The 17,537-nt window shown below is 32.6% G+C and overlaps 1 long non-coding RNA gene across 2 annotated transcripts in view; it reads left to right on the forward strand.

The window, feature by feature from the left end:
- LOC129218403 (uncharacterized) overlaps positions 1-17,537 on the forward strand; it is a 61,768-nt gene that overhangs the window by 23,296 nt on the left and 20,935 nt on the right. For both annotated transcript variants that reach the window (XR_008580324.1, XR_008580325.1), the window contains exon 4: positions 2,913-3,039. This is a non-coding gene — a long non-coding RNA (uncharacterized LOC129218403). The remainder of the gene's footprint in view (positions 1-2,912; positions 3,040-17,537) is intronic.

Consider the following 17,537-nt stretch of genomic DNA (forward strand, 5'->3'; position numbering starts at 1 on the left):
GATAGCAGGGTGGCAAGAGATCAGGGAGATCAGGGAACAGTCAGGGAACTTTATTAATGAGGAAAAAGTCAGGGAAATATCAGGGAATTTCGAAAAAATAACAAAAAATCAGGAAAAATTTATTTTATGAAGAAAATTTTTTTTTTTTTTTTTGCTTTGCAAAATTAAGTACTCTAATTCCCTATGCATTTTCTGCCAATTATCTGTTTAAAAAAACAAAGTAAAATTAATGAGGTGTGATTATACACTGCTGCATATTTGTGCATCTTTTTTCCTCAACGTCAAAGTATTGAACTTCACTTATTAACCACAGGATGAACCTAATAAGATTGCTTCTGTGTCTGTTAGGTTGTTTATTTTACCTAGCTTGAAATTTCCTTTCAAGCTTTCAATGCTACGTAAAATGAACAACTATACAGGCAAAGAGGAAGCCTTCATTAATGCCTTAGTTCCTTTTGCCTTTATTCCATTGTCTCGAAGTAATTAGCGTACTGTAATCATGATTTCAAGAAATCTTTGGTTTTTGAATTAATACTGATAAAAGATTAAAAATTATTACTTCTTCGCATTTTCAATTTAATTGCTAAAATTGAACTTTCAATCAAAAAAACTTTGTTTTTTGCCATTATACTATTTGTTGTCGCCACAGATTACAAAGGTTTTCTTCTCTTCAGACTTAAATGATTCCTTTATTTTACACCAAGTTGCATTCTTCTTTTATGTATTTTGAAATTAACTAATTGCTTTTTTCTCTTTCTTTTTCGTATTTCAAAGTTGTTTGTTACAAAAGCAACCTAAGCTTTTTTTTTCGTTACATACTGAAATCATTTGAAATAGAGTTAACTTATGTGTGTACTTAAGTAAATATTCATTCATTAAACCCTTATGTTCTTGATAACAGGGATGAGATTTTTCCGGCTTTTTCTGTTGACTTTTAGAACTTTTCCTCCTTTTTTGGTCTCTTTCCGGCCTTATTTTTCTCAAAAATCGGAAAAAAATCCGATTTTTTCAAATTTTCGGTTTCCGATTTCTTATTTTTTCTATTTTCCTCCCTTGAATCTTCCTCCTCCGCGACAGCTGCCAAAAACGTATGTTTTGGAGTCATGCCAACGATGTCGAACACATACTGCGCCGTAATATGCATGCCGCGTTTGAGATTTCAATCTTTTTGCATCCTGCAATTATTTCAATTATTTTTAATGGTGGGTGGTTTTTCACTATATGATACCTTATATCTGGTTATTTTATTCATTATTTCAATAATATTTTTATTTCTTTAATTTATTTTGGAAAAAATGCAAAAGCCGATCAAAAAATGTGGCATAGCACCCACAGTCTCGAATTTTATTGAAACTTGGCATGGTTACTTTTTTTGTGTATTTAAGAAAGTAAAAAATATTTATGGTGAATCTCAAACCGTTTAGACTTTACAGCCTGTTAAAAGTTTCGAAATTTAATGATTAAATGAGGCGGCTGCAAGCTGTTCTTTTGATTCCGAAATCATATTAGGAAGTTTTTAAAGACAAATTTTGGGTTCCAATGCAAGGAAAAAGGTAACCAATCGTTTATATACATATATATTTATTTATTTCCAATTCTTACTGTGAAAAGTTTGTTCTACCATATAAAGAAATTTTAGATTTTTCTCTGTTGTAAATTTTTACTTTACAAACAGACCTAATTTTAATATTTACTTATACTTAAATAACTATTACCTTTAAAACTGGTAAATTAGCCTTTTTTTATTGAATTTTTGAATATCATGGCTTCTATGTTCTATTTTGATGCGGTATTGGATATCATCACTTTTACGAAATTTTTTTGGATTTCCTCCTTTTTGCTCTCTGACCACTCTCATCCCTGTGATAAGAGAAGAGCTCCCTATGAATGGATGTCAAATGGTTCCATCTGATTTGCATAAATATGTCAATTAGTTACATAAGAATAGCTACATTACTTCTATTCTTTCACTATTACTTGTTATTCTTGCAACAATTATTATACTGTTTGAAAATTTAGTTACATAAGAATAGCTACATCACTTCTATTCTTTCACTATTACTTGTTATTCTTGCAACAATTATTATACTGTTTGAAAATTTAGTTCAAAATAATTTCAATTACTTTTTAGTTCTATCATAAATACACATTTGTGTTAAGTGTGGTTTTAAAAGTTTCTTAAAATTCTTATGCTAAGTGGTTTCTGGAAGTAAAGTTTTTTTTTTTTTTTAATTTTCTATAATCTTTCCATGTAGAAAAATTTAATATACTGTTTTGTAGGGGTTTTTTTTCCCAAAAAAATTGACTTTATATGTTTTTTTTTTTTTTTTAACCATTTTATTAAACAAGTAGCATCTTTTAAAAATATATCTTTCATTCACCAACTTTACACAACTTAAAATGTTTAAAATACTGCATTTTATACAAACATACAAGTAGAGCAAAGAAAGGAAACCATTATCATGGGTAACATAAATCAGGGAAATTTGGTAAACTAAATCAGGGAAAAGTCAGGGAACTTTTTTTCATAGTTCCTGTCGCCACCCTGATCAGTAAACACATTTGTGGTCTCCAAATTAACATATCAACCTGCATTGTTGATATGCTAATTTGTTTTTACTGGTCATGCCACACTCTGAAACAGAAACTTTTTTTTTATCCCTGTTATGCTTCAAATGCTGATAAATGTCTGCCCCTTCTGACAGAAGAGATGGTAAACACACATATGGATATTGCCATATATGGAAGTTAGAAAATCTGTACAAAATAATTTTAATTTATTATTAATGAGCACACAAAGCAGTTTTTAAAATTCTATTAACTATATATGCCATGATTATATTTTCATTTTTAAAAATCTGTGCTTTAGCTTTATTTTTATTAATTTCTTGTGTTTTACTATTTCATAATAGGTTACAGAAAAAACATGGAACAAATGTAAAATTCTCAAGACATCCAACAATTGTTAGCTTTCGAGCAAGTAGTGAGAATGTGCAGCAGAGTGAAATTATGAATTATTTACTCTGCTTTATCACTCAGGTAATATGTTAACTATGTAACTACTCATGTAGTCTATTCCAGAATACAGAGCTTCCCAAATTTTATAACCAGCGGACCTATATCATAGACCAATATTTAGTGTGAACTCCTATTATTGGAGTGTAGTATAGATACTTGTAAATGTAGTTAGTTGAACTTAAGTTATCTATTACAAATTATAGGAGAGTTTCACTTTAAAAAAATGTAGTTGGCAGGTAGTTTAAAATGCTTAACTTTATTTACAAACTCTGGTGTACAAAAATGAAATTGATTCAATAAGGAATTGATTCAATTATTTTCGGACACTTTGAGTTCCCTGTTTTTAAAACACTTTGAAGCACACTTTTTTGAACATCTTTCAAAACACTTCAGAACACTTTTCAAAACACACGCTTGGTTCATTCCACTTTTTTAAACTTTTGGCAACACATTTGAAAGCATTTTTTAAACACTGACGTATGTCTCTTTTTAGAACACTTTATAACTATTTGGGACACTTTTACAGCACTTTTGAAACTCACATTTCATTATACTAGTTTTTTTTTTACTGTGAATTTTAAAGCAATCTCATGAGGCAGCTGTCAACCCTCTGCATGGTTTTAAATCATGGAAGGTTATCCTTTTTGCTGGCATTCTTGACACCAACCGACAACAATTCTTAGCAACAAAATTTATAGTAATATCATTATTGAGAGGAACCCTTTTTGGGTATTTACTTGGGTATTTATTTTCCGTAGTGTTCTACTCATGCAAAATACCTATGTTTATGGTTGATATTGCATGCATATATACGAGGGCTATCCAGAAAGTAGATTACGTTTTGGAATAAAAAATAAACAAAGTATAGGAAATTTTTTTTATTATATACAGATGAAAGCCACACTCAAATACTACTTTTCGACATAGTCACCATACAAATTAAGGCATTTATCGTAGCGATGTACGAGCTTGGAAATTCCTTCGTCGAAAAATTCGGCCGCCTGCGCCTTCAACCACTCCGTTACCTCTTCTTGCAGCTGTGCGTCGTCATCAAAACGCTGCATAGCCAGCCACTTCTTCATTGCTGGGAATAGGTGGAAGTCGCTCGGTGCCAGGTCGGGACTGTACGGTGGATGAGGAAACAACTCCCACTTAAAAGATTCAAGAACTTTACGAGTGACATTTGCCGTGTGGGGCCGGGCGTTGTCGTGAAACAACAAGATCTTAGAGCTCAACATTCCTCTGCGCTTGTTTTGAATTGCTCTTCTGAGTTTTTGGAGAGTTTGGCAATACCTTTGAGAGTTTATTGTAGTGCCTCTTTCCAGGAAGTCCACCAAAATCACACCTTTTCTGTCCCAAAAAACAGTCGCCATGATCTTCCTTGCCGACATTGTTTGCATGCATTTCTTGGGTTTTTGGGGAGAACTTGTGTGCCCCCACTGCATTGATTGCAATTTCGTTTCACAGTTCACGTGTTTCACCCATGTTTCGTCACCAGTAACGATGCGATCGAGTAAAAAGTCACCATCCTTATGGTAAGCGTCCAAAAAGTTCAACGCTGCAGCCATTCGCTGATTTTTGTGGTCCTCTGTCAAGATTTTTGGAATCCATCTTGCACAAAACTTGTGGTAACCAAGCTTTTCGCTGATGATTTCGTGCACCAAACTTCGCGAAATTTGTGGAAAACTTAAAGAAAGTTCCGTTATTGTGAAATTTCGATTTTCCCGGACTTTAGCATCGACTTTTTCGAGAAGTTCGGCGTTCACTATGCTGGGTCTCCCACTTCGATCTTCGTCGTGAACATTGGTTCGGCCATTTTTAAATCTTATGACCCACTGACGCACTCCACCTTCAGTGATAATGTTGTCCCCATACACTTCACAAAGCTGCCGATAGATTTCTATCGGTTTACAGTTTTTTGCAGTCAGAAACCTTATTACTGCGCGCACCTCGCAGCTCGCGGGATTTTCAATTAACGCAGACATTTCAAACCGTCACAGTATCTGAACGAACACAGCACGAACCTCTCACTAGCACGGCTAGATGCAGACTGAGCTGCGCAACGCTTTGACCCCAAGATGGCCGCGCTAGCCCCGCCCCTAGCGGACACAGACGAAAACGTAATCTACTTTCTGGATAGCCCTCGTATAATCTGCTGAGTGTTAAGAAAAGTTAATCATTTGAACCTTTCTAATACTTTTTTTTTAACTTCATAAACATCGGTCGGTTATCCTCCAAACAATGCTATTCATAATTGTTTGACTGAGGAAGATGATCTTTTTTACTCATGCTCAGAATGCAAAAAAAAAATCCAGTCCCAGAAGTTTTGGAAAATTTCTCTGAATACAAAGAACAGCTTCATACGTCTTTAAATGAAAAAAATTAATATAAAATTTATTATTATGTTTTGAATTTGAAAGAATGTCCATACTTTTGAGCAGGTATGACACATGGCAATGTAACTGTGGAAAATAAATTGGCGTTATTAAGTATTTACTTTTAGTTTCAGATTAGCTTGAGAGTAGAATATGGTGCTGCATGCTTTAACAGTGGAGTCTAAAATGTTTCAATTTTAAAATATTTATTTTAGTATACTAAAAATGTGTGAAATATCATGATCATGAAGCTTTAGAGAAACAGAAGAATGTAGCAAAAAGAGAAAAATTCAAAGAAATCCAAAATAGCATTGCAAATTAATTTGATGCAAAGAAAAATGAAGCTTATGACTCACTCTAAAGTTAGTAGAAGTTTGAAAAATCAATGCCAAAAAATATGCAGCATTAAGAAAAATAAAGAGTCAATTTAACTTTTTTTTCTTTGTTTTAAAATATTGAAATGTCTGTCATGAAAGCAGAACTTATTTAATGTTTATTTGACAGGCGTCTTTGATCTTTTGCAAATTTAATTTAGAGAGCATGAGGTTAGTCAAATTCATTAAAAAAACTTCTGCATTTTATTTTTTTAATTCAAGTTAAATATAAATATTCAGTCACTGTTGTTTTTACTTCCTTTTACAAAAAAAGGAAGTACTATTGTATTCGCGAAAAAATTTTCACTCAAAAATCGACCTCAATTTCCATTTTGCTCACCCCTCAAGGAATGTTGAGTTTTTTTCAACCCAACCACATGTGCATATGTACCTAAGAACATATAGACATCCAAAATATCAATTTTGACGTTTCCCGAGTTAATTACAACGAGTTTTCTCGTGACGTCTGTATGTGCGTATGTATGTTGCATAACTCAAGAACGGTATGTACTAGAAAGTTGAAGTTCAGTACATAGACCCATAGTGGGGTCTAGTTGTGCACCTCTCTTTTTGGTTGCATTCGGGTGTTTCTAAATGATCCTTTGCACCTTTTTGGGGAGAAATCATTAATTTCAATGCAAACTCAAGTGGTGTTATAATTTGGCAGACACTTGGCGATATATTAACAGTCTTTTGGTCACCAAGTTGTGTCGCCAACTTGGCGACAAATTTGGCGGTTTTTTTTACATCTGGTTTCAATTTGGCCACTGTTTGTGATATTTAGAGAGTTAACTATTGAATCATATTAAAATTGCAATAATTGGGAAATAACATTAAATTGGTGTAAAAGGAAGTTATGTGATCAGCTCATTTTTTTTTTTTTTTTCAGTTTTAGTGAATTCTTTACCGCACTATCAGGATATTAATGTTCCTTGTCCCTATGCAATATTAGTGTTTGTTAAATGATAGTAATGCTGCTTATTTATACTTCAAATTTCTTCCCCAGACTAGAGTAGCAACCTTGTGCAACCTGTTGTACCTATCCATTTACAATTACGTAAAATTTTGCCAACCATTTTGCTTACTTTTTTTTTTGGGGGGGGGGAATTACCCAGGTCTAAGTTTAATACCTGGATAAATATGCAAAAAATATTTACCAAACCATTAAGTATTTAACGGATCCACATCATAAGCTCTGCAGTGCAATACTAATCTGCTCCGCTGCTTCTATTCTAATTTTGAAAACTCTGCTGAAGCAAAAGGGGTATAGGAGCTGAGCTCCTATGAGTTCCCAAGCAAATTAAGACCTGAATATAGTGGGAGTTAATTCAGAATAGTATAGTACCACTCTGAAAAGTGCCCCTTATTTTATATTTTTAAACTGAAGTTTGATTTTATGTTTCAAAAAAAAAAAATATTATGTAAAATTTCAAGTTTTCAGTTGTTTTCTTATGATTACAATTCATGTGTTTAGTACAACCAAACTTAATTACCAATTATTTTGCAGTCAAGCTTTAATTTTAAAAATAGCCAAACACTACTTACAAATTATCTCCGAAATTTAAAAGGGAAAGAAGATGATGAATGATTTCATTATATTACAAGATTCCTTTAAAACAGAGCATAATGATAAAAACAGCATAATTTCGCATCAATGCATAATACTAATTTTTCAACAGATGACAGCTGTGATAAATAATAACGTAATGCTTATGCAGATAGTAAAAATTCCTCTGTAATATATTATATATATTTAAAAAGGAAAAATGAATGCTAAAGCATGCTCAGACCAAAGAATTAACCAAAAATTTCAGCTCTTACGAAAACGAAAAAAATTCAGCACATGTAAATAATCTCTTCTTTACCTATGATGGAGGCAACTTATGCTAAGTTAGAAAAGATTTCCTTACTTCCTTAATGAATGGTATTTCACCATTCTTTTCTATAATTACATTTATTTCCATGTTGCGTCAGCATTCTGAACTACAATCCATGTAGTCGAGAGAAAAAAGATGAAAGCATTATTTCAAAAAATTTCATGTAGCTCTTTTAAAAACAATAATACAATGATTTTAGTACAATATTTGTTTTTCTTAAAACAGGAAATGATGATGAAAACAGTAAACTCATAGTTCAAGATATAATTGACTTAACAACGAAAAGAATTCTAATGCCTACATAAAAATATAATAATATAAAAATAATGAGCGGTATAAATTATTGCATTACATTACATTTGCGATACAGAATAATAAAATCTCGTCTTTAATAAGTTATGTACATTTTAAAGAAAAAAAATCCTTTTATTTGATAGCAAATTACCAAGCTTTTGAAAAGAACTATGATCTCAAGACTTTTCCAAAAATTGCTTATTTTTTTAATTAAAAACGAAAAAAAAAGAAAAAAAATCATCAGATTTAAATCTGTTACTCATTGACATGATCTAGGTAATATGGACGAAGTTTTTTTTTATGAAAATAATTCCTCAATTTTTGGGTAGTTCGCAATTTTTTCCTGGTTTTCAAGAATAGCAAAGATTTTCGGATTATTACAATAACTTCCCGGTTGACCCACTCCTTGAGCAACTAACTTTAAGCGGGGTAGTCAGAAAAAAGATGAAAATATGTTTTTCAAAATAACATCCCACTTTTTAAAAACGATAGAATAAAGATTAATTTTTGATTTGTTTAAAACAAACAATGATGAACGGAGTGAACTAACGTGAAATATATATAATTAAATTAACGAAATAAATTCCAATTCTTACATGTAAAACAATTACATAAAAAAATTATATATAGAGCTAATGAAGGGGAAACTGAAAATGAAGGGGGAAAAAAAGCTCAACATATGCAAACCTCAATCTCACCGACATAATAGAGGCAAGTTGTGCGAAGTCAAAAAATATGAAAAAAAATTCTCAATATATTTTGGGGATTTCCCTATTTTTTTCTGTTGTTTTAGAAAATTCGAGCTCCGAAATAATTTACTAGTATAATCATTGCAATATCTTTCCTTAAAACACCAAGAGTCTTTTCATTTCCTCACTTTTTTCACACAGTTTAGAAATTACCAAGTCATTGTCAATTAATGACACTTTCTCTCTTTCCACTTGCTTCAAAAGAAATGCTTCCAAGTGTGGTTGGCTCATAGTCATATATAATGCTATACACGCATTTAACACACTCTTTGCAACCAGCTGTTTTCTGACACGTTCTTGCTTCGCCTTCAGAATCTTCGTCGCTGGATAAATTACTTTCATGTGTTAAACCTTCTGTAAACCTATCCTGAATTGTGGACTTTAGTTCCGGCCAAACTTCGATGAAAGACTGAAGCTCTTCTTTCAGTTTTTCTTTGTTTAAGTCTTTTATCAATGAGCTAATTCTACTCAAAGCGTTTGAAGGAAGTCCATCTTTCTTTAACTCGGAAAATCTTCTCGGATCAAAACAAGATAAATCGAAATACAGGTCTTTTTGATATGAAAACCTTGCGTTAAATGTGTTGTTTATTGTGTCCATCACAACATAAAAACACTTTAATTTTAAATCTATCTTCTTCTGTTGAATCAGATAGAGCTTCGCCGATCAGTTGCCCGTGTTCTTTTTTAGCAGTACGGGATCTCTTTTTTGGCAGCTGTGGCTCAATGCACAACGTGTCTGCATCTACAGAGGGGATGTGGCTGATTTTTTTACTGATTGATTCAGTCACATATGGCACAAATTTGTTTGCAGCTCCCATCACTTGATCAAATTCATTTCTGTTTTTCAGCAAAGACTTCTGTGCCGCTATCACAAATGACCATGCTTGAGCGAAATCTAAATTCTTACTTTGCAAGTAATTTGATAGTGGAGTAGTTGATCTAAATATTTTTATAAACAGCATTGCAATTAAAATTATTTTGAAGGAAAGGACTTTTGAAAGTATTGGCTTCATTTCTTGTCTTTGGATAAAAATCTTTTGAATTGCTGATTATATTTAGAGATATGACTAGATCCGTATAAATTACTTTTGTTTTTTACTATTTCTTGGGTTTCTGAGAACCAATAATCAGAAAATCCAAAAATTTTAGTCGTTGCATCACTTCTTGATTTCCATCGTGTTGCTTTTATTGCTTTCAGACGAATCTTCGGATTTTGTTCTAAATAAACATTTAGTCTCTTACATGACTCTTTAAAAAATACCTGCGTTTCTTGCAAAAGTCCAAAAAAAGATATTGTTTCTGGTAAGCATTGAGCCACATCTGTCATAACAAGATTTAAAATGTGTGCATAACACCAGGTGTGGATGTGGCTAGGCATCAGTTCCTTTAATTTAGCAGAAACCCCATTATATTCCCCACTCATATTTGATGCTCCATCAAAAGCATCAGCAATGCAATTTTCAATATTTAATCCATTATCATCTAATAAAGTCTTTAGCACTATCAGAGTCTTTAGCAAACTTTTTCCCGTAGTTGATTGTACATTCTTGAGTCCTAATAATTTCTCCTTTATCTCTTTCTCATACAAATATCTGACTACAATGGCACATTGATCGTAGCCCGATACATCTATTGTTGTGTCCATCAAAATCGAAAAGGTACCAGCTCGTTTTACTTCTTGTACCAGGTCATTAATTATAATATCTTTAATTATGACAATAATATTTGTAACAGTGGTTTTACTTAAAAAAGATACGTGACTACCTCTTCCACTTTTCTTCTTTTCTCTTCTCTCCAGAGCTGCAATACTTTTGTCAATGACATTTTTGACGTGATTTCCAATAGGACTCGACCGATGCATCGGCGCCGATGGTTCAACAATTTAGCCATCGGCATCGGCGGCTGATGCTAAATTGCAAGAAACATTGGCCCATCGGCCTTAAAAACTTCGAAAAGCCGATGGAATTGGCCGATGTTTTTGAAAAAAAAAAAGACCTTTGATGTTTTACCTTTTAATACAAAGTAAAGGTTGTTTTCATATAAAATTGTTTACTAAATTTCAGTATGAATTTTTATTTGAGTCACCCCTGAAAGAGTTTTTAATACTGCATTCAGGTACCAAACAAGTTAATTATTGCGTTGTTTCTTGCTGCTGGATGTACGTAGTATCTCTCATAAGTCATAACTCCAAAATGGTAAACTGTAGAAGGATAAGTTTTCGCTTGTGGGGTGTGCGTACGTTCCAGTTGTGCACTTCCCTTTTTGTTTTCGATCCGGTGTTCTGAAAAGCCTGTTTACTCATTTTTTGTGGCTATTAATTACTTATTTCAATGCAAAACTAAGATAGCGTCTCAGACTGACGGACATTTGGTGATATATTGCCGAATTGGAGACTATGGAAACAAATATGAGATGGCAAAACCCCGCTATTCAATTTAAAACACTCTGTATTTTAAATCCGCCACTGCAAGTCAATACAAACTCGGGTGCAAGTTTAGGGTTTTTTTGCTCAATGTTCATGATTATTTTGAACTGTATTTTTTACGACTATTTAGAATTTCCGAGAACACTTGTGTGCCCCTCCTCCCACTTCCTCAATTTCTGAAATTAAACTCTAGTTATACTCTTGAGTTGTTTAAAACTAACACCATTCATAAAATTAGAGATTTTTTTTTTCAAACTTTATCTATTGTTTAGAAAGAATTTAGAGCATTAATTTAAGAAATTGATTAAAGAAAGACGTTTTGAATGGTGACACAATTCGGAAATCGAAGGGAATTTTGAATTTTTTCTTCGGAAGTACTGAAATAGATTCAGAAACTCTTCCGAGGTGTTGGTTTTAGCGGTTCTGTACTATAAATATTAGGCAGAGGTTGGGGCCGAAGTGTGAGTTACTGCAAAATCAGAGGGTGACCCCCCCCCCTCCATTTCGTAATGCGCCATCTTTTTTGTATCATTAATAGCGATCGATTTTTTTTTCTGTTGTAAGTAACTATTTTTATGTATTTATATAAAATCAATGAATAAGTTATTTTCGTTTTTTATAGAAAAGTTTCAAGGATTTTCTATTATGCAATTTTTTAAATCACTGTTTTAGTTTTTTGAAAAATGCAAAATTTTCTATTCATAAATTTTAAATAAGAAAAAAATATTTCTTTTATGATTTAGTATTGTAATTTATCTGTTATCTTTTTTTTTAAATTTGATGACTAAAAAATGTCTACGTGCAATCTTTCCAATTTAATTGCGTAATTTGTTGACGGTTTCATAGTTTTATTCTTAATTTTTTTTTAATGATTTAACAACATAATTTAATGTTTTTTAACTATGTTTAGTGAACTTAAATCCATGCATCATTACAATATTACTGAAATCTTAGTTATATGTTCAATTTAAAAAAAAAATCAATTGTTTATTAAACAGTCTTTTTTTTTCTTCCTTTTTTTTTCTTTCTTTCTTTCTTTCTTTTTTTTTTTTTTTTTTTTTTGGCTGTTGTTCTTTATCTTTCATTGTACAGCAGTCAAAAAAGGAGAAGCATAACTACACCCTATATAGATTGTACGTAGTACGATCCAAAAGTTCGGGACAAGCTGTATAAAACCTTACCCAGAATAGTTCACATTACAGAAGCACATCCACCTTCAAAAGTTTACCTTGAGGGACTATGTACTTCTGCCAGTGTTCATATAACTTTTGGAAACACTTCTGAAAGCCATTTTTCGCTACCTTCTACGATGCAGCTTTATCTTTTCCTGACAGAGGAAAGCATCGTCCATGCAAATGTTTTTTTGCTGGGAACAGGTAAAAGTCACACGGAGCTAAGTCCAACGAAACGTTATGTTATTTGTTTGTCATATCAGAGTATTGACCAATCGAACCGTGCATCCTCAACATGAAAGTCGCCTTCTTTCCAACGATGAAGTTAAAGCAGCAGCGCAAGAGGCCTTACAGGAAGTTGTGAAAATGTCTTCCAGGAGCGCTTCTAAAAGCTATACGAACATTGGCAGAAGTGCATAGTCGTTCAAGGTGACTATTTTGTAGATAGATTTGCTTTGGTAATGTGAACTATTCAGGGTAAGGTTTTATACAACTTGTCCTCTAACCTTTAGATCATACTACGTACGTATGAGTTTTCAACTTACTATTTGATAACGTTTTTGAGTGACGTAAGTTTACGCGCATGAAGAGATCACAAGAGAATTTGCGATAATTAACTGAGGAAGCGTTCAAAATGGATATTTCGGTCATCTACATGTTCTTAGGTACATATGCATGTACAGATGTGCCGAAAAAACTTGTGAAGTTTAAATTGGGTGATCGTAAAATAAAAATTTAGGTGAAAATCTGATTTTTTTTTATTTTTTGTGATTGCAATTCCTTATTCGTAGAAAGGAAGTAAAGTGAAATGAATCAATCATCCTTTAAATCTCTGACAATTTTATCAATTTATTTCTGTTTGATTTTTTTTTTCCATCGGCCATCGGCAATCGGCCATTTGGAGGAAAACAATCGGCCATCGGCCATCTTTGAACAATCGGCCAACAATCGGCATCGGCCCATCGGCCAAAAAATGCCATCGGTCGAGCCCTAATTTCCAATAGTATCATGATAGTTAGAGCGCAACAGAAAAATCTCCAGAAAATTTCCGTGATTTAAAGGCGGGTCACCTAGGCTATAACCTTCTTCGTGTCTCTTACCTCTAAAAGCAAGACCCTGCTTGCCTATTAGTTTAATGACATCTATGACTCCATGCACTACTTTTCTTCTTTCGGTTACTTCTTTTTTCTTCTTATTTAGTTGATCTTCAAACAATAAGTTTCTAATGGACTTATTTTGATTTCGAGTCATAAACGATTTTAATGATTCAAGATGGACTTTCGATTTTTCATGTTCTCCAACGGTTTGTGCTAAATGTCTATATCTATCGAAACCGTGGCAAAATATTGAAGAGCCATCAGCGTAGGCTAAACAAACACTGCAATATAATTTCCTGTCATTAAAATTGAACGAAAGCCAGTTTCGCTTAAACACTTGAGTGTGACCTTTGCGGTTAGAATTATAAATATTCGTATCGAAAGGCAAAGGTTTTAAATTTTCATCTTCAATAGATTGATTGGATTGAAAGGAAAAGAACAAATTTATATTTCTGAATGCAGGTTTTTTGAAGTAGTCTACTAAATGTAGTTCTTCATCTTGATCAGGATCAAGAATATTTTTGTTTGATGATTCGCAATCTCATTCGATGTTATCAAGGTTGTCATTTTTAACTTTAAACTGGTCTTTATCAAATGCAATTTCGTGGATATCGTCATCAAGGACAATTAGGTTCGTTGCTTCATCATCCCTTACTGTCTTCTCTACAATCTCACTATGAGAAGATGTCGGAGTTTGCGTTTCAAAGTCAAAATTGAGTTCAATAGAATCATCTTCTCCAGACTTACTTTTAGACGGCCAAAATTTTGTAATTTTTGAGCACGTTGATGCAGCTTCTTTTCTTTGACCAACCTCTCTTTCTTTCCTATACTCATGACCAGACTTTCTTTTCTTTCTCGATTTGTCATCCATAGTAAGATAATAAACATCTGTAAACAATAAATAAATAAATAAAAATCCTGTATAGTTCGACAGAGCAATTTTAAATACTGACAGCAGAATTTTTAGAAACCAAATTCTTTCTGTACTAGACGACCCGTGCGGAACTCCGCACTCTGCTTCGAATTGTTTCATGCGGCATTTCTCTCTTTAAAAATTTCAAAGAAGAACATTATGAAGAAGAATTGAAAAAAGTACACGGATTTAAGTAAACGGAAAAAAAATAAAGGCACAAAAGAAGGAATGTAATTTAAAGACATCAGCGACAAAACCTCGTTAAATACAACGATGTGATGATGTAATGATCGCTCACTTTTTGGTTGTACGTATTTTCAATACAAACATAAATATCATTAAAAGTGTGACTGAATGACTCGTGAAAATCAGTAGCTGTGCATGTGAGAAAACGGGTTGTGGCAAATACAATCCTGCCTATGTGAGCCTGTAACGGAAAAAAAGAGGCATAAAAGATATATGTATTGGCACGGGTTCGAACTGGCGCCATTCTGATTGTCAGCATGACACTCCAACCAACCGAGCAATTTCGTTTTCGTTTTTGAGTGCTATTCATTGAAGCAATGTGTAATAAAAAACAGCCAAAAAGCTTTTTGCCAAAAAAAAAAAAAAAGACCGTGCGTCTATGTTTTGTCATTAGCCAGCTGATACGCTTTAAAATTATTTGTAAAACAGGCTGCTTTAACCGCTACGGCTTGAAGGCCAGCAAATGTTTTTCTTGTAATCGAACACTTAAAATTCAAAACCGAAACCAGTTTAACTGAATGCGTTTTTTATGTGTAATTTTTCGAACGTAGAAAAATTGCAATTTTTTTTCCCGCCGAAAGCAGAGGATAAGAAAAGGATTTCTTATTTTTGAAGTTGATAACAAATTTAATGTTTTTTCATCGTATTCGAATAAATAGTTAAAGGTTTACTGGGTGAGACTTGTAATTTCAATTTGGTGTAGTAGTGTTTTATTTATACAAAATGTCGAACACTGCTAAGAGCAAAAACTACATTTCAGCATACAATGAAGAGTTTTTCTGCGCAAAAAGGATTCCCTTGAGGTCTGAATTTTTTAATCTAATATTTTTTTATGCTTACATTATATTCAGTAATCTGAACGGAGTTAAAGCTTCAAAAAAAGAAAGAACACCATTTGATTAATAGTCAATTCATCTGAATAATAACTGTAGCCTGCATAAAAGAGTTTAAATGCCAAGGAGCATTCCCGTCGCATTTATGTTATTGCCTTAAGTGTGTTATCTCTTGTAATGAGTTTTGTGAGGCTCTGAAAAGTTGAGCTCCGACTCTGACAATGTTTACCTCTGTTTCGCTAAATAGGGAGCGGTAATTGGTGCTAAATTGAGTTGAGAAACTTTCTTAGTAGTTTTCAAAAATATTCTATCTAAAATCCGAGCCAATAACACGTCTATTTTTCACTAAACTCCCCTAAAACAGGTCAACATAGTCAAGGTGACAGCTCAACTAACCAGAGCTGCACTCTACATATAATGCGTAATTTCAATCTGTAATGCGTAATACTAATCTAAATTAGCTATGGCGGACCCGAAGTTCAGCTGATTTATAGCCGAACGCTCTACCAAAAAAAAAGAAACTTATCAATGAAACCGAACAACTAAGCCCAGTGCTTTTAAGCTTTGTTTAAAAAAAAAAAAAGGTTTAATTATGTTTTTTTTTTTTTTTTTTTTTTGCCGAAAGCGGTGCAAAAAATTGGAAGTTTTATTAGAATTTTGAATAAAAAAAAGAAAAGAAAATCTGCATAAGAACTACAGGCCACATCAAGGTTATGCAAGAGCAAGGGGCGTTTCCGAAAAAATTGATTTTTCTACCGTATGTCAGATTTTTGTCATTAGACAGTTCGATAAGCTTTAAAATGAGGGGTAAATCAAAGAAATCGATCGAGAATTGAGGAAGGTCTCGCGTAGAAACAAAAAACAGGCTAAAGAAATAATATATAAGGATATTGAAGAAACATTTTTTTATTCTTGAAAATTTTTACAATTTGTTACCGCAGGCTGCTTGAACCGTTATGACTTAGATGGCAGCACGTGTTCATCATTTAACAGAACGGTTAAAATACAAAATAAATTGAACTATGCTCTTTTTTAAGCGTAGCTTTTCGAATGTAATAAAAATGTGATAAACTATTTGTTTTTTTTTCAAAAAGAAGAAAAAATATATATTTTACCCTTCAAATTGAGGTAGTATTTTTTTTATTTGTACAAAGAGTCAAAAACTCATTAGAAGAATATATATTTTAATATAGGATTTATTATTTTTTTCTGAAGAAAAAACAATTCTATTGTAGTCTGAAATCTTAAACCTGTTACTTATATTTTCGCTTACATTATGCTTTAATTTTCTTACCAGAGCCAAAGCTTAGAAAAAAAAAAAAAAAAAAAAACGTACAATTCTGAAGTAATTTAGCACAAATTTTCTTATCAGCAAGGATCGTTTCCTCCTCATTTATTCTATTCCTTCATAGTTGTTATTCACTGAATTAAGTGTTCATGTAATGCGCGATATTTCTCTAATTTTTTGTTGCAGATTGTCCGGACGTAGGCCCGAGCACGCATTCTCCTGGTTATGAAGAGAACGCTCTGCCGATCAAGCTATTCAGCTCTGTCGGTCATAGCGCAAATTAAAATTATAAGTTTAACCGAAAACCTCATTCTGGTTCTTTAAAAGAGGTTTTTCGGCTGAAAAAAACAATTTTTAGACCGTGGGTCTATTTTTCGTCAGTAGCCAGCACCATAAGCTTTAAAATAAGGCGTAAATCAAAGAAATCGATCAAGAATTGAGGAAAATCTGGCGTAGAAACCAAAAACAGGCTACTGAAATAATATATAAGGATAGTTAAAATATCTTTATAGTTATTGCATAAAAATGTACATACGTCTGAACTAGAGACGAATGTAAATTTTTATAATAGTGTTTACGTTAGTGAGACTACGTGCTAATTATATGTAGGCATCACACCTGTTCTCAGATGTTTTATTATTACCACACCAACTCATTTAAATAATATTCTATTTTTCATTTTAAGACTATTTCCTTCAGTGTATTGTTACAAAAAACAAATTTAAATGAACAGCATTTCTAATTTATATTGGACAATGCTGGTAAAACGTGAAGTTTTCAGTCCACTTTCCCATAAAAATAAAAATAACGACAACGCGAAAATAATCCGATGCTGATTTCCATTTTATTTTTTATTTATTTTAGAACAGATTTTAT

The sequence above is a fragment of the Uloborus diversus genome, chromosome 3, assembly GCF_026930045.1.
Source record: "Uloborus diversus isolate 005 chromosome 3, Udiv.v.3.1, whole genome shotgun sequence".
Classification (NCBI taxonomy): Eukaryota; Metazoa; Arthropoda; class Arachnida; order Araneae; family Uloboridae; genus Uloborus; species Uloborus diversus.